Source organism: Pinus tabuliformis, chromosome 3_1 (genome assembly GCF_031772625.1).
Source record: "Pinus tabuliformis cultivar Carrire ecotype Pingquan chromosome 3_1, CPIR1, whole genome shotgun sequence".
Taxonomy (NCBI): domain Eukaryota; kingdom Viridiplantae; phylum Streptophyta; class Pinopsida; order Pinales; family Pinaceae; genus Pinus; species Pinus tabuliformis.
In genome coordinates this window covers 176699316-176714407 of record NC_142301.1, presented here as the reverse complement: position 1 = coordinate 176714407, position 15092 = coordinate 176699316, and positions in this window count along the sequence as shown.

Here is a 15092-nt window from a genome sequence, read left to right as displayed (position 1 = left end):
AACCATGGAAATATTGATAGAAAATTTCATGCTACAAAATAAACTTATTGCTTCAAAATAGAAAATAAGATCTCATACTCAAACAAATTGTGGAAGAAGAAGAAGTTGCTATCCCAAATTATTTTGTTGTTGACTCGTGTTGTCGTGAGCTAGAAGCTAATGATTTATGTATTCGCTTGAGGATAGTCCTGAAACTAGATTTATAGATCAGCATGAAGAAAAAAAGTCTTCTTTATCAATGTTCATGTTCGTTGACATTTCTCATGAACCTGATTTGCCTAAGTATGATGAATATGATGATGATTTCGATGCGAAACCAGCCGCATGTTTTCAACACTTTAAGGAACATAGTCAACTTTCACATGTGGTTTATGACAGAGAGGAGGAGTTTGATGAAATTTTTGAATCAGGTAAGAAGTTTTACAACTTGGATAGTGAACACAGAGAGTGATGAAATGGATGATGGTAACTCTTTACCTTTATGTGATGTTGCATTTGAATTGATAAAGGAAAATTATAAACTCACCAAAGCAAAGAAGCAGTGTAAATCTAGTTTAAAATGGAAACAACCTTCTTTGATTTTGAATGATTTGATATCTGATTATTTGGATGGGTTCTGCAGTCCTAGTGATCCTCCTTTAATTGTTTATGAAACTGAAAACAAGGGTGAGGAATTTTTAATTAACCAATCTTTCAGTTTTGATATGGATCATGGAGAATACCATGAACCTCTTGACCAAGACTCCTTACCTTTGTGTTTCTTTTCATTCAGAATAATAAGAGAAAACTATAAGGCTACCAAGGAAGTAAATAAGAAAGTTGACAGCAGTTGGAAACCTTCTCCTGAAATTGTTGAGAATGTTGGTTGTAATATAAAATAGTTTTTCAATCCATAATTACAGTTACCAAGTAACATCCTATTTGAGGACAATGCATCTGAAAGTGTGTAACATGAAGAGTTTATACAAGATCATGTAGTTTCATCATAAATAATCCACAACGAGTTACAAAATATTTATGATATTTGCAATGATCGAGTAGGAAATTATATACATGATCTTTGTGTTCAAAGTTCTCATCCTTTGGCTTACTGTCAGTTTGAAGATAGGGTTGATAATGATTTAGTTTGGCATACAGTTTTAATGTCTTCTCCATCAACCGTCTCATCACATTTATCACAAAGGTCACAGGAAATCTTGAAGCTTTATCATGACTGTTTTAAGTTGAAGCTTCATGAAAACACAGATGTAGGGAAAATTTTAAAATCAAGGTATGAAGACTACCTAGAGCAGAGAAGTAATGTATTATATGGGCTGGAAATCAATATGTATTCCTATGAATATCCTTTTGCAACATTCTTGAGGTCAGCTGGTGGGCTCATGCTTTTCAATTTCATTAAGATTCAATATGTTTACAAGTTTTCATGGAAGTTTCCTTTCAGTAGTTTTCCCTTCTTGCTCATCAGCAAGCACTTGCGGAGAATTCAAATAGTAGACAAAATGATTACATGGTTGCATTGTCTATCCCATTTCACTTGATCAGGTGATGTATGGATTAGTTAGAGTAGGTGTGATGAATAAGCTCAATTATGAGCATCTTTTTTAGTAGTATCTTCCAGTAAAGTTTGCAGTTAGTCTACAGTTCAGGTTTTCAGTTTGTAACTCAGTCATGTCAGTTGTGTTTGTATTACTTCTGTTAAGTGATCTTTGTACATATGATTGTATGCCCAATAAATAAGGTGACCTAGTCTATGGTGTTCTTAACACCTCTTTCAGAGCTGCCATCCCAATGGAGCCAATGTTAGTGTCTAGGAGTCACTAGTGATCAAATGGTATCTTTCATGTCTTAGGTGAAGTTATAAGGTCAAATTTGTATGTCTCGATAGGTTTTCAAATAAAAAATTGGTCACTGGTTTAGCTTGTTTAGGTGTTTTCCTTCTTCCATCATGATTAGGGTTTTAAAAAGTTATTTTGGTACTCCCATCATGGATGGTCATGAGCCATGAGTCATGGATAGAATCATCAAGTCATTTGAGAGGTTTAATGGTCAATTTCATGGTTCCATGGTCCATTAGGTGTCATGATGGAGTCAAACCATTAAAAATCAAATAAAGGTCATGTCACACTTAGGTCATCATGAATGGAAGAGGAAATTTTGTAAAAAGGTTCTAAATGATGTTTCCAAGTGTTTTGTGGCATCAAAAAGTAATAATTCCCATAAAAATCTCAAAAGAGCAAGGTTCAAACACGCAAATTCATTCTTGGAAGAGAACAAGTGGGTCCCATCCCTACTCAAAAGAGGTCAACTCAGCTCATAAAAGGAAAAAAGACAAAGGAGAAATTCATTGGCACTCATATACCCTCCTACACTCTTCATACACCATCTCCCACACTTTCCCTCATCAAATTCCTCATTTCATCACTTTTCCTCACAAACCCTAGTCCCTACTATGCATTTCTAGACTAGGACTGTATTTCCTAGTTTTGCATCCCTTCCCATCACTCAAATCCCAAAATTCCACTTCCCCTCACTCCATAACATCCATCCCTATCTCCCAAAATTTTCCTAAGAATTTAGAGACCCCCTAACCCCTTCATCTCCCTCAATTTCAAAAATTTCCCAAATCCCATGTTTTTCCCTACACCAAACCCTAATTTCCCCTCCCATTGAGCTAGGGTTTGTTATGGATTCTGAGACTACTGAGAAGAGGGGAGGTCATATCAGTAGGTATGAGCCAACTTCAGCACATGACATCATGTCTTCACCATTTCTCAAGAAATCATTCCAAGAGACAAATCATTTGACACACATTGGGACAATCTTACTTAAAAATTAGTTTTTGAAGCAAGGAAGATGAATATGGTAAACATGAAAGAGGTTTTTGTCAACCAGAAACCAAGGAACAAAAACCTCCTTCATTTTATACACAAGTCATATTATTTGGGAGAAATTCTAAAAATATAGTTTCTACAGGAGAATTGTTGCACTTCTGTGGTAGTCTTGGGATATTTAATGTTTAGGTCGTTTGGAGAACTTGTTTGCAGTGATTGATGACTCCATTATGTAGAAGACATCATAATATTTCCAAATATACCACTTGAGCCCAAAACACCTATCGGAAAGCCTCCAAACACCCTCTAAAATACCACGCTACGTTTTTGTTGATAGCACGCTGCGCTTTTGGAATTTTTGAGTGACCAAATTCAAAATTAAATTTTGACCAAATGGGAATTTATTTTTGAAAACGGGAGGAGGTTGTTTTTCATAGAATCATAAAGAAAAAAACCGGTCTCCTTTTTGTAAAACATTTTACGGTTAGAGATATATGGCTCCATCTTTGAGACCTAGGTTTCCAGAAAACCCAAATTTTTTGGCAATTTTTGGAAATAGTCACATGGTCAAAAACGCAACGTGGGGCAGTTGCACTTTTGATGGGAGGCTCCAAATGAAATTTATTTGCACATTTAGATTCCTCATGACTTGTACATCACTCCCTGCCTTTGGGAGCAGACCTTCAACAAGTTTTGGTGTGTGAAAAAGGTTGTAAACTACTCAAAAAACACCTATATGCCCTCTTTTTGAAGAGCTCGTTGTGCTTTTGAGAGTACCTCTTGGAGAATGAATTTTTAGAGGGATATAAGAAACATTTTTTAGATCTTGAAGATTCCATCATGTATCAAACATCCATGTCTTTCAAATGAGCCACCAAGATCCTGATTTGGACCTAGGTTAGGCTTCCAAAAGTCAATTTTCCCAAATTCGTTGCCCTTTCTCCTGGCATGCTGCACTTTTGCCTGAAGACACTTTTGCTCTATTTTATCATCTAGATTGGAATTATCATGATGTAATTACTTGTTCTTGATGTAATAATGATGTAACTAAGGGTAAATAGGCTTGTTAGGTTGTTTTTATGTAAACTTAGGTCTCATTTATGAGGGTAGTTCAGTCAAACTTCAAATGCAAGATTTGTTTTAACCTCCCTAGACATTAGGGTTTTGTTGAACACCTCATGTAATCAATTCCTAAACTGAATAATTTGACTCTGAGAGAGGGGAAAATGGTTCTGGCATATATGTATCTAGTGTTTAGACATAGAACAAGTTGGACATCAGAGGTGGGAACACTTGTAGCTTGTATTTCAACTATTTATTCAGGAAATCAAAGGAGCAGTTGCGGCTATTATCTATGAATACATGTGCAATGAGTTTGTGATGATGTATTTTCTCTATTATAGTTTTTTATGAATGATATACATCTCTCCTTTCCATATCTTATTTCTTCAGTGATTGTCCTTAAAGGTTATAAGTAGAATTCTTTTCATTAAAGCTATGTTTGGATGGGAATATCATTTTGTGTAATTTTCCTTCTTAATTAATGAATTCATGTTTCACATGCTCATTAAGGCCTTTTTACACTATTAAACCCTACACTACACCGAAAAAAGCCTAAAGTCATCACAAAAGTATTGCTACCTTGCTCCTCTATATATTTGTTGTTGTAACCCTTTGATACTTTGACCTAGCTACCTGGTTTTCATTCCTAATCAAACATCAAAACCCTAAAGACTCAGAACCTACGTGAGCCTAGCATACCGAGCCTAATATTCTTTTACATTCCATTCAACCTTTAGTTTTGATTTCATAAAGAGAGCCCTCTCTGGTTTGGTAGGGCTAGCTACCAAACTGAAAGCTTGGTTTGAGGTTACCTCCTTTGATCTCCTTTCTCAGCCTTGGGATATTGTGGAGGATAACATTTTTGGCACCGTTGCTGGGGAACGAAAGATTATATTTTCCCTGGGTGTGAATGACAATGATTAGATCTGATTTTTGATGGTGAACAACAATTAGGCATAGTTGAAATATTCACCTGGTGACTCCAAGTTCTCAAAATAGATTTGCAGAAGGACAAACTTCATCAAAGAAGGATGGGAAAACAGCGTATGAGAGTCAGGAACTTAAACCTAAATTCTTTGCACAATATAATTTTCTATTGTATCAAGTGCCTCTTATTTTTTATTGAGTACATTAAAGATTTTTTTTTCTTATCTGTTTAATTCCAATCTGAACTGCAAAACAGTACGTAAGTCCCCTTTAACAATTGTATATCATCCTATTGAAACTACAAGTACATCTCTTGGTTGTAATAGTACCCCTAAACAAGATTCAGATGACAATCATAGTCCACCTAAGATAGTTTCCTCTCAAACAACATACATGTCTGTTGCTCGATATGCTCCATTAAAACTATCAGCCCCTTTGGATGAGTTATCACAAAGTTATGCTCAAAGACTGCCCAAGTTTGATAGTACAAGTAAGATTACAACTAGGTAGCATGTCAATAGAGTTGTTGACTTTATGGATTTAGAGGAGGTTGATTATAAGGATGTGAAATTACAGTTTTTTTCTCAAAGCCTTATGGGAGAAGTCAGGACATGGTATAAAACTCTAGCAACTGGAAGTATTTCCTCTTTCCAGAAGTTTGAACATGTTCTCCTCAGCAGATGAGAGGTCAAGGTGAACCCTTTCTAGATCATGGACGAATACAAGAACCTAAAGAGACAGTCTAACGAATCAGTCCAAGAATTTTCTACACTTTTCAACAAAGTTTACAATGCCATACCTGCAGATATAAAACCTGCCCCAGGTTTAGCTATGCTACATTTTCTAGATGGTTTTGAAGTTGAGATTGCTTATTAGCTTAGAGAAAGGAACCTTCCTAATTTGGAGGACATGCAGAAAGCCATGGTTGATGTGGAATCCAATTTGATGATAAAAAGGGCGAGTATTAACGCTGAAAGGAAGGAAGGAATAAAAGAGGAGATTTCTCCATTTTCGGATCATTAGCTGGACATAGTAATAAAAACCATGGGAATATTGATAGAAAAATTCATGTTGCAAAATAAACACATTGCTACAAAACAGAAAATAAGATCTCATACTGAAACAAATTTTGTGGAAGAAGAAGAATTTGTTGGCCCAAATTATTTCATTATTGGCTCATGCTACTGTGAGCTAGAAGTTGAAGATTTTATTTATTCTCTTGAGGAAAATCCTGAAACTGGATTTATAGATCAGCATGAAGAAAAAAAAGTCTTGTTTATCAATGTTCATGTTTGGTGATGTTTCTCCTGAACCTGATTTTCCTAAGTACAATGAATATGATGACGATTTCGATGAGAAACCAGCAACATGTTTTCAACACTTTAAGGAAGTCAGTCAGCTTGCACATGTGGTTTATGACAGAGAGGAGTTTGATGAAAGTTCTAAATCAGGTAAGAATTTTTACAACTTGGACAATGAACACAAAGAGAGTGATGAAATGGATGACAATAACTCTTTACCTTTATGTGATGTTTCATTTGAATTGATAAAGGAAAATTATAAACTCACCAAAGCGGAGAAGCAGTCTAAAGCTAGTTTAAAATGGAAACAACCTTCTTTGATTTTGAATGATTTGATATTTGATCTTTCGGATGGGTTCTGCATTCCTAGTGATCCTCCTTTAGTTGTTTATGAAACTCAAAACAAGGGTGAGGAAATTTTAATTAAGAAATATTTTAGTTTTTATATGGAGCATGGACAAGACCATTAAATTCTTGACCAGGACTCCTTACCTTTGTGTTTCTCTTCGTTCGAAATAATAAGAGTAAACTATAAGGTTACCAAGGAAGCAAATAAGCATGTTGATAGGAGTTGGAAAGCTTCTCCTGAAGTTGTTGAGAATGTTATTTTTAATATAAAACCTTTTTCAGTGCACAATTGCAGTTACCAAGTAACATTTTGTTTGAGGACAATGCAGCTGAAAGTGTGGAACATGAAGAGTTTATACAAGATCATGTAGTTTTATCATAAATAATCCACTATGAGTTACAAAATATTTCTCATATCTTCAATGATCGAGTAGGCAATTATATAGATGATCGTTGTGTTGAAAGTTCTCATCCTTTGGTTGGTTGTCAGTTTGAAGATATGGTTGATAATGATTTAGTTTGGCATAAAATTTTAATGTCTTGTCCATCAGCCGTCTCATTGCATTTATCACAAAGGTCAGACAAAATCTTACAGCTTTATTATGATTGTTTTAGGTTGAAACTTCAGGAAAACGCGGATGTTGGGAAAATTTTAAAATCAAGGTATGAAGACTACCTAGAGCAGAGTAGTAATGTATTAGATGGTCTGGAAATCAATATGTATTCCTATGAAGACCCTTTTACGGCATTATTGAGGTCAGTTGGTGGGCTTATGCTTTGCAATTTCATTAAGATTCAATTTGTTTACAAGTTTTCATGGAATTTTCCTTTTAGTAGTTTTCCCTTCTTGCTCATCAGCAAACACTTACAGAGAATTCAACTAGCAAAAAAAATGCTTACATGGTTGCATTGGCTTTCCCATTTCACTTGATCGGGTGATGTATGGATCAGTTAGAGTAGGTGTGATGAATAAGCTCAATTTTGAGCATCTTTTTCAATAGTATCTTCCAGTAAAGTTTGTAGTTAGTCTAAAGATCAAGTTTTCAATTTGTAACTCAGTTAGGTCAGTTCTGTTTGTATTAATTATGTTAAGTCAGTCTTTGTACATATGACTGTATGCCCAATAAATAAGGCGACCTAGTCTACGGTGTTCTTGACACCTCTTTCAGAGCTGCCATCCCCAATGGAGCCAAGGTTAGTGTCTAGGAGAAACCAATGATCAAATGGTCTCTTTAATGTCTTAGGTGAAGTTATAAGGTCAAATTTTTATGTCTCAATAGGTTTTCAAATAAAAATTTGGTCACTGGTTTAGCTTGTTTAGGTGTTTTCCTTCTTCCATCATGATTAGGGTTTTAAAAATTCATTTTGGTACTGCCATCATGGATGGTCATGAGTCATGAGTCATGGATAGAATCATCATGTCAGTTATCATCACATGGTCAAAGGTCATTTCAGAGGTTTAATGGTCAAATTCATGGTTTCATGGTCCATTAGGTGTCATGATGGAGTCAAACCATCAAAAATCAAATAAAGGTCATGTCACACTTAGGTCATCATGAATGGAAGAGCAAATTTTGTAAAAAGGTTCTAAATTATGTTTTCAAGTGTTTTTTGGCATCAAAAAGTAATAATGCTCATGAAAAGCTCAAAAGAGCAAGGTTCAAACATGCAAATTCATTCTTGGAAAAGAACAAGTGGGTCCCATCCCTACTCAAAAGAGGTCAAATAAGCTCATAAAAGGAAAAAAGACAAAGGAGAAATTCATTGGCACTCATCTACCCTCTTACACTCTTCATACACCATCTCCCGCACTTTCCCTCATCAAATTCTGTTGGAAATACTTGGGGGGGGGGGGGTGTGAATCAGTATTCCTTAGCAATTAGAACTTTTAAATCTTTTCAGAGCATTAGTTAATCTTCAATTATTAATTTTTGTGCAATAATAACAATAAATAAAATAACATAGTAGACACAAGAAGTTTAGGTGGAAAACCCCCTCCAGGTCAAAAACCACCGAACGCTTTTGTTATCACAAAATCAGACCCTGATAGGCTGTTGATCAGATAGACCTTGTGTAACTCTTTCAAACCAACTTTTGGTTGAGGCTTAGCCTCCCCAACCTAAGAGGGCTCTCTCACAAGATTAAAGATTTGGATAATGAATGAGATGGCTAACTCTATGGATTGAAATCAAATGAAAATGTATAAATGGTTGAAATGCCAATCAACAAGCATCTATTGGGCTATGGAGTCAGAGTATGTTTTAGTACAACAACAGCTTACATGGAAGTCAGGGCATAAAGAGTTTTAATCTACTAGCAAAACAGAGACATGATATAGGAAACACAGTTTATGAACACATGAAGGAAGTTAGAGCATTATCAACGAATTCTAAGTAACATGTGTTCATACCACTGCAAGTGAGAAAATGAAGAAATCCATGAGGAAATAAAACACATAAAACCCTCTCTGAATCCTGAGTAGTAAATCCAAACTTCTGCATTAACATAAAACATACAGTGTTCTGTAATAACATAATATGCATTGTTTCTCCTGAAATTTCCAACCCTTTGTACATTACATCTTCTTCTATATAGAGAGCTCTTTACATAACTTATATTCCTCCTCAATCATGAGGGGAATTGGAATTCATCCTACTATGACACCTATTGATACTTAAAACTAACTATTAAATGCAAATGACAGCTAACTAGCAGTCCTAGAGACCTAATACAACTAGGAGTGTAACTCCTTATCATGATTACAACAACCTTATCTAAGCATTTAAAGCATTCTTGACAACTTGAAACCTCAAGAAGTCGAATTTGATGAAGCCTCCCACGTGGTCATCTGACTGCTGAAGACAAACCCTAGAAATTAGGGAACATGTTTCCCTATTTTTAGGTTTAGGATCCCTGAAAATGGCACGTGGGAAAGAGCCTTTATCTCCTCATCCATGACACATTTTTCGAAACTGAAGGTAGTTTTTGTATTCCATGCTGTCTAGAACAAAAACCTCTCTTGGTTTTTTAAAAAACTTCTCCAGCTGTCCAGAATCTGTCCTTGAAAAACACATGTCAAACAGGAAAAATCCGTTCTCTGAAATTTGGGTTTCAAAGAAAGCTTATTATCTCCCAACTGAAAACACTTATGAAGAAAGTGAGATAGTTTATTGTAGCTGGAGAGTTTATGAAGAGAAAACTCCTTCAGAATTCCAAAATACTTTTTCATGTGACCATAAACGGATCTTGAAAAAGACTACTAAAACCAGAAGACCAAGCTTGACTTTCAGCAATTTCGTAGCGCAAGTTTAACCATAAATTCCTCCCACCTCAGAACGAATTTGAAGAAAATGAAAGAGGTTTTTGTAGCTTGGTATGTTAGGAAGAAAAGGCTCTTTCAGTTTTCAAAATTTAGTTCTCAAATTCTCAGGACCCCTTCTGGAAGTTGACTAGTAAACGCAGAAAGCAGAGTTTTTTATGCTGAAACAGGGTTTTCAGGGATTTCATAGCGCGCTACGAAAACTCCTAGTTCAGTGATTTCGTAGCTAGTTTCAAAATTTCTCCAAAATGATATGAGATATGACTTCTAAACACCTGGTAAGGCTTCTAGAACATGGAATGAGGCTGTCAAACATTATTTGGAAAAGAGATATGACCTTAAAAGACTTCTAACCTTATGACCTAACCCTTAAAGCATGAAATGAACTAGAGACCCTTTAACACCATGACTAGAAGAAGGGTTTGTAAATGAGAATGACACTAATTGTGATGAGATGAGTCAAAAATTATAAGACTATGACTAGAAACAAGGAAACTTTCCAAAGCTTAGAGACAAAGATTTTAGAGTGATAACAGTTTTTCTAATAAATTCTTTAATCTTCAGCCCCAACTAAAATGAAAGAAACAACTTCCTTGAATTCTAGAAAATCATTCTTCTCCATCTCCAACTGGAAGGACGCCCCAACGCCATGGTTTCTTTAGTAATCAACTGAATGGATGCCCCAAGATTCCAGCGAGCCACTATTCGCCGTAGCACCACCCTATTGTCCTGAAGTGTTCACAGGCTCCAACCTATAGGCAACTTCATGCCCCTGCCTAGCACCTCCTTGCCACCCTATAATGACTAAAATCAAACAAGAGTGTGGATTCATGTATCAAGGACAATGATCCATGATATAATATGATTTACAATGATTTTGACCAAACACCCAATCACACTATGACCTGCAACCCAACCATGACATCGTCTCAATAGAGACTCCTATAACTCCCAATAATGCCTTTTTTACTCTAAGAATATTGACTCTTTTACAATAATGACTCTTCCAATGATGACACTTTTACAAATGACTCTTTTACAACTTTACAATGATGACTCTTGGCCTTGACACTTCTTCACAATATATGGATGGTTGTCATGTCTTCAAAGGATGTCCCGCTACAATGCTTCCTTTGATTTGATACTTCTGCTCTTGAATTCTTGCTTGAAGTTGTACTTGAATCTTCTTCTACCTATATGAAAAATTTGCACGGAAAAACCAATCCCAAAACAAAACAAAATACCCTTCAACTTACCTTTACTTGCAAAACACATGTAAGTGCAAAATAATGAATAAATACAAATTAAAATTACAATGCATACCTGAAGTTTCTTGTCACCATTTTGATTGACTTGTTGCAAAGAATCCCACTCTTGATATAGGCATGGACTCTATGCAAGACTATATCCAAAATTGACCTAAAGATATATACAATAAAAACTGATGACAAACCCTAGACTTGTGATGAACCAAGTTCTAAGTACAACAACAGAGACCATTCTATCAACTATGACAAGACAAGTAACATGAACTTACAACATCATATAGATTTAGCAGACTTGGTGTTAAAATTGGCAACTGGGGCCAAACTTCATTTGGGTCAACTTATTCATGGTTGATAATATTTTTATTAGATTCCTCTCGTCAAGAGGTGTAGGATTGATTTAAAAATCATTCGATTCCGATAAGTATTTATGGAGATATGAATTTATTTTGATTATGGAATTATTATCAAGCCAACCTACAACTAATGTAGGCTCAGAAGCCCAACAGTCGCATCTATTCAAACATCAACAGTTGTGTATAAATACAGGAGGAATTTTCCTCATTTTCACTCACTCATCTCATCACATCTCTGTCTCTCTACTGCACAGAAAAGAGTCTCTTCTCTACTGCGCACAAAAGGGTCTCTCTCTCACACATGTGAAGCCGGAAGCTGCTAAAACTGAAGCTGCAACTGTAGATCCAAACTTTGACCAGCATGGACCATTAAACCTCCTCTTCTAATCTGCGTTGTAGGTTCATCTGAACCTCCTCTGAAGGCTACAACTTTTGGTGGTGGAACCTAGTTGATCCGATGGACGGTTTGCGAGATATCGACTGCCCTAGTTTGAAGGAAGCTGCAGAAACTGAAGCTGCAACTGCAGAAGTAAAGTTTGACCTATGTGGACCAGAAGATCTCCTCATCTGAACTATGTTGTAGGTTCATCTGAACCTCCTCTGAAGGCTGCAACTTTTTTTGGTGAAATCAAGCCGATCCGACGGTCGGTTTGTGAGATATCGATTGCCCTAGTTTTTTATGATGAAGCCGCTAATGTTGATGCTGCTGATATAGGGTTTGCTACTACTGATATAAATCAGATTTATTGTATTATTTCTCTCTGATGAATTATTGAATATAAAAGAATATTTTATCAAAGGGTTTCCCCACACATTGTGGGGTTTGTCATTGGCTAGCCGCCACATCTTGTGTCTCTTGTCTTGGCTTGTTTTCTATCGATTGTTTAATGTTCTATCTGCACTTTACTTTATGTACATGTGATTGCTAATCTGTGGAATATAATAAGAAAAAGAAGTAAATGTTATAAGCATATAACATATCATAACTTAACATGGTATCAGAGCTGAGGTGAAGACAAAGCCCAAGCAAGAGCAAGAGCAATCACCGAAGAGAAGATAGGCAAGGCTATCCTAGAAGAACGAGGAGTGTTGGACCATGTGAGAGGCAATATTGTTGAGCCTCCATCAAATACATCCACAGCTGCCAGGTACAAATGGAAAACCAAAGAAGTCAAAACAAAGAAGGTCATCCAGGACTCTATCGACAAGCACTTGGTGGCCTACATCTCTGACCTGAACACCTCCAAGGAAATCTACAATAAACTGGTGAGTTTATTTAAAGTTAATGATGCAAATCAAGTTTTGTTTCTTAGAAATAAGCTAAGGGAAATCAAGAAGGATAAAGATAAGAGTATGCAAGCATACTTCTTAAGAATCACTGAGATCAAGAACGATCTCCTATCTATTGGGGAGACTATTACTGATAAGGAAATGACACTCAAGACTCTTGGAGGATTACCATCTGAATGGTACGTGTTCAGGACTACTCTTCTAAACAATCATGTAATTCCTGGTTTCAAGGAATTAATGGCTAGATGCATTCTAGAAGAAACAAGGGTAGAAGAGCAAGAAATTCCCTTGCCTAAAGGTCCTCCTACTGCCTTTTCTTCTCATGCTAAGAAAAGAAATAATTCCAAGTCTAAATCGAAAAGAAAGGCTGGACCTAAGGGTGGAAGAAAAGGACAATGTTACATTTGCAATAAAGCAGGTCACTATGCAAGAGAATGCCTTGATAGAAAGGACTCTCACCATGACGATGATCAAAATCCCTCTCATGGTAATCAAAGGGATGGAAAATTCAATAGCAAAGGTAAATGGAATGCTGGAAATCTAAGAAGAGGACAACCATTCAAGAAGGCTAGAAAGTCCAGGATGTATTAAATGCACCTGACCTCCGAAAGAACCTAGTGTCCATCTCGGTAATGGAAGACAAAGGCTACAAGGTAACCTTCAGCGATGGCAAGGTATGTGTATCGAAAAATAATGTTAAAGATGCCTTTACTCTTGGGTTTCGTGTTGATTCATTATATCAGGTCGATGAAAGTTAGGTAGGTGTCATGTCTCATGAAACATCTTTTTAGTCCGAACTTTGGCATTGGAGGTTTACCCACCTCCATTACAAAGATCTACTCGATGTAAGACATATGGTAACAGGGATGCCTGAATTCCAAGTAGAAAAGAAGGTGTATCTTTGGGATGTGCCGAAGGAAAGCTCAAAAGGGGACCATTCCCCTCAAGCCTAAGCAAGACCTCCGATATATTACAGTTGGTTCACTTAGGCATACCTGAGGTTAGCATTAAGAGGGATACTACTACACCACATACTCCATAGCAGAATGGTGTGGCACTGTACGATTGTGGAAGCTGTCTCTATGGGTAGATGATGTAACAATGCCTGATGTGGAAGAACTGATGGATCCTATTTATACACCTGAGCCTTCCTCTTCTAGGAAGAGGCCTTCATGGCTTAGGGGGGTACTCGATGATGCTGAAGGACATGCTACACCCCGAGGAACCTTCCGTGAAAGTAAGAAACCCAACAGGTATCAGGAATACCTAACCAGTATGAGAACAATTATAAAAAATGAGCCTTCATCATTCTCAGATGCCGTCAAGCATCAAGTATGGAAGGATGCTATGACCATTATGGAGAATGATGTCTCAGAAGTAGTTCCCAGACCCCAGGACAAGACAATCGTTACTTCAAAATGGCTTTACAAGATAAAGCTACAGCAGATGGAAGTATAGAATTGTATAAAGCTCGTTTTGTTGCTCGTGGTTTCTTCCAGAAGGAAGGTATAGACTATGATGTGATATTTGCACCTGTTTCCAGATATACGACCATCTGCTTGATCATAGCCCTTGTGGCTTCACAAGGATGGAACCTACATCAGATGGATGTCAAGACCGCGTCCTTTCACGGTTCGATCAAAGAAGAGGTCTATGTGGAGCAAGCCGAAGGATTTGAGATTTATGATTGAAAATCTCATGTATGCAGGTTGAAGAAGGCTCTCTATGGGCTAAAGCAAGCACCCCGAGCATGGTATGAGAGGATCGATAGCTACTTGATGAAGCTGGGATTCACTATTAGTGAAGTCGATCCTAACATTTACTTTAAGGTTGAATATGACAAGCCTCTCATACTAGTGTTGTATGTGGATGACCTCTTTCTAACAGGTGCATACCCTCTGATTCAAAAATGTAAGAGGGAGTTGGCTTCTGAATTTGAAATGAAGAACCAAAGACTTGAAGTGTGGCAGAAGCCAAGGGAAATTTTCCTATCTCAAGGAAAATATGTGGTGAAGATTCTAAAAAGATTTGGTATGGTGGACTGCAAGCCTGTGACTATGTCGAGGATCTTAACTTTCAGAAGTTATATGGTAATGATGTTGGACCAGATTTGGAAAATGCCTATGAGTTTCAAAAACTCATTTGCGTTGATGTTCTTGGTGAACCTCCATCCGAACATATGTTTTGCAGTTAGCATTGTGAGCTCATATTTGGTTGAGCCTCACTAGATTGGTGCCAAGAATATTTTGAGATGTCTTCAGGACACAATCTCTCATGGATTGAGATACACTGTCGGAAATATGAAACTGCATGATTATTCGAATGCTGATGAAGCAGGTAGTGTGGAGAATCACTGGAGAACCTTTAGTGCTATTTATCTTTGGATTCTGCTT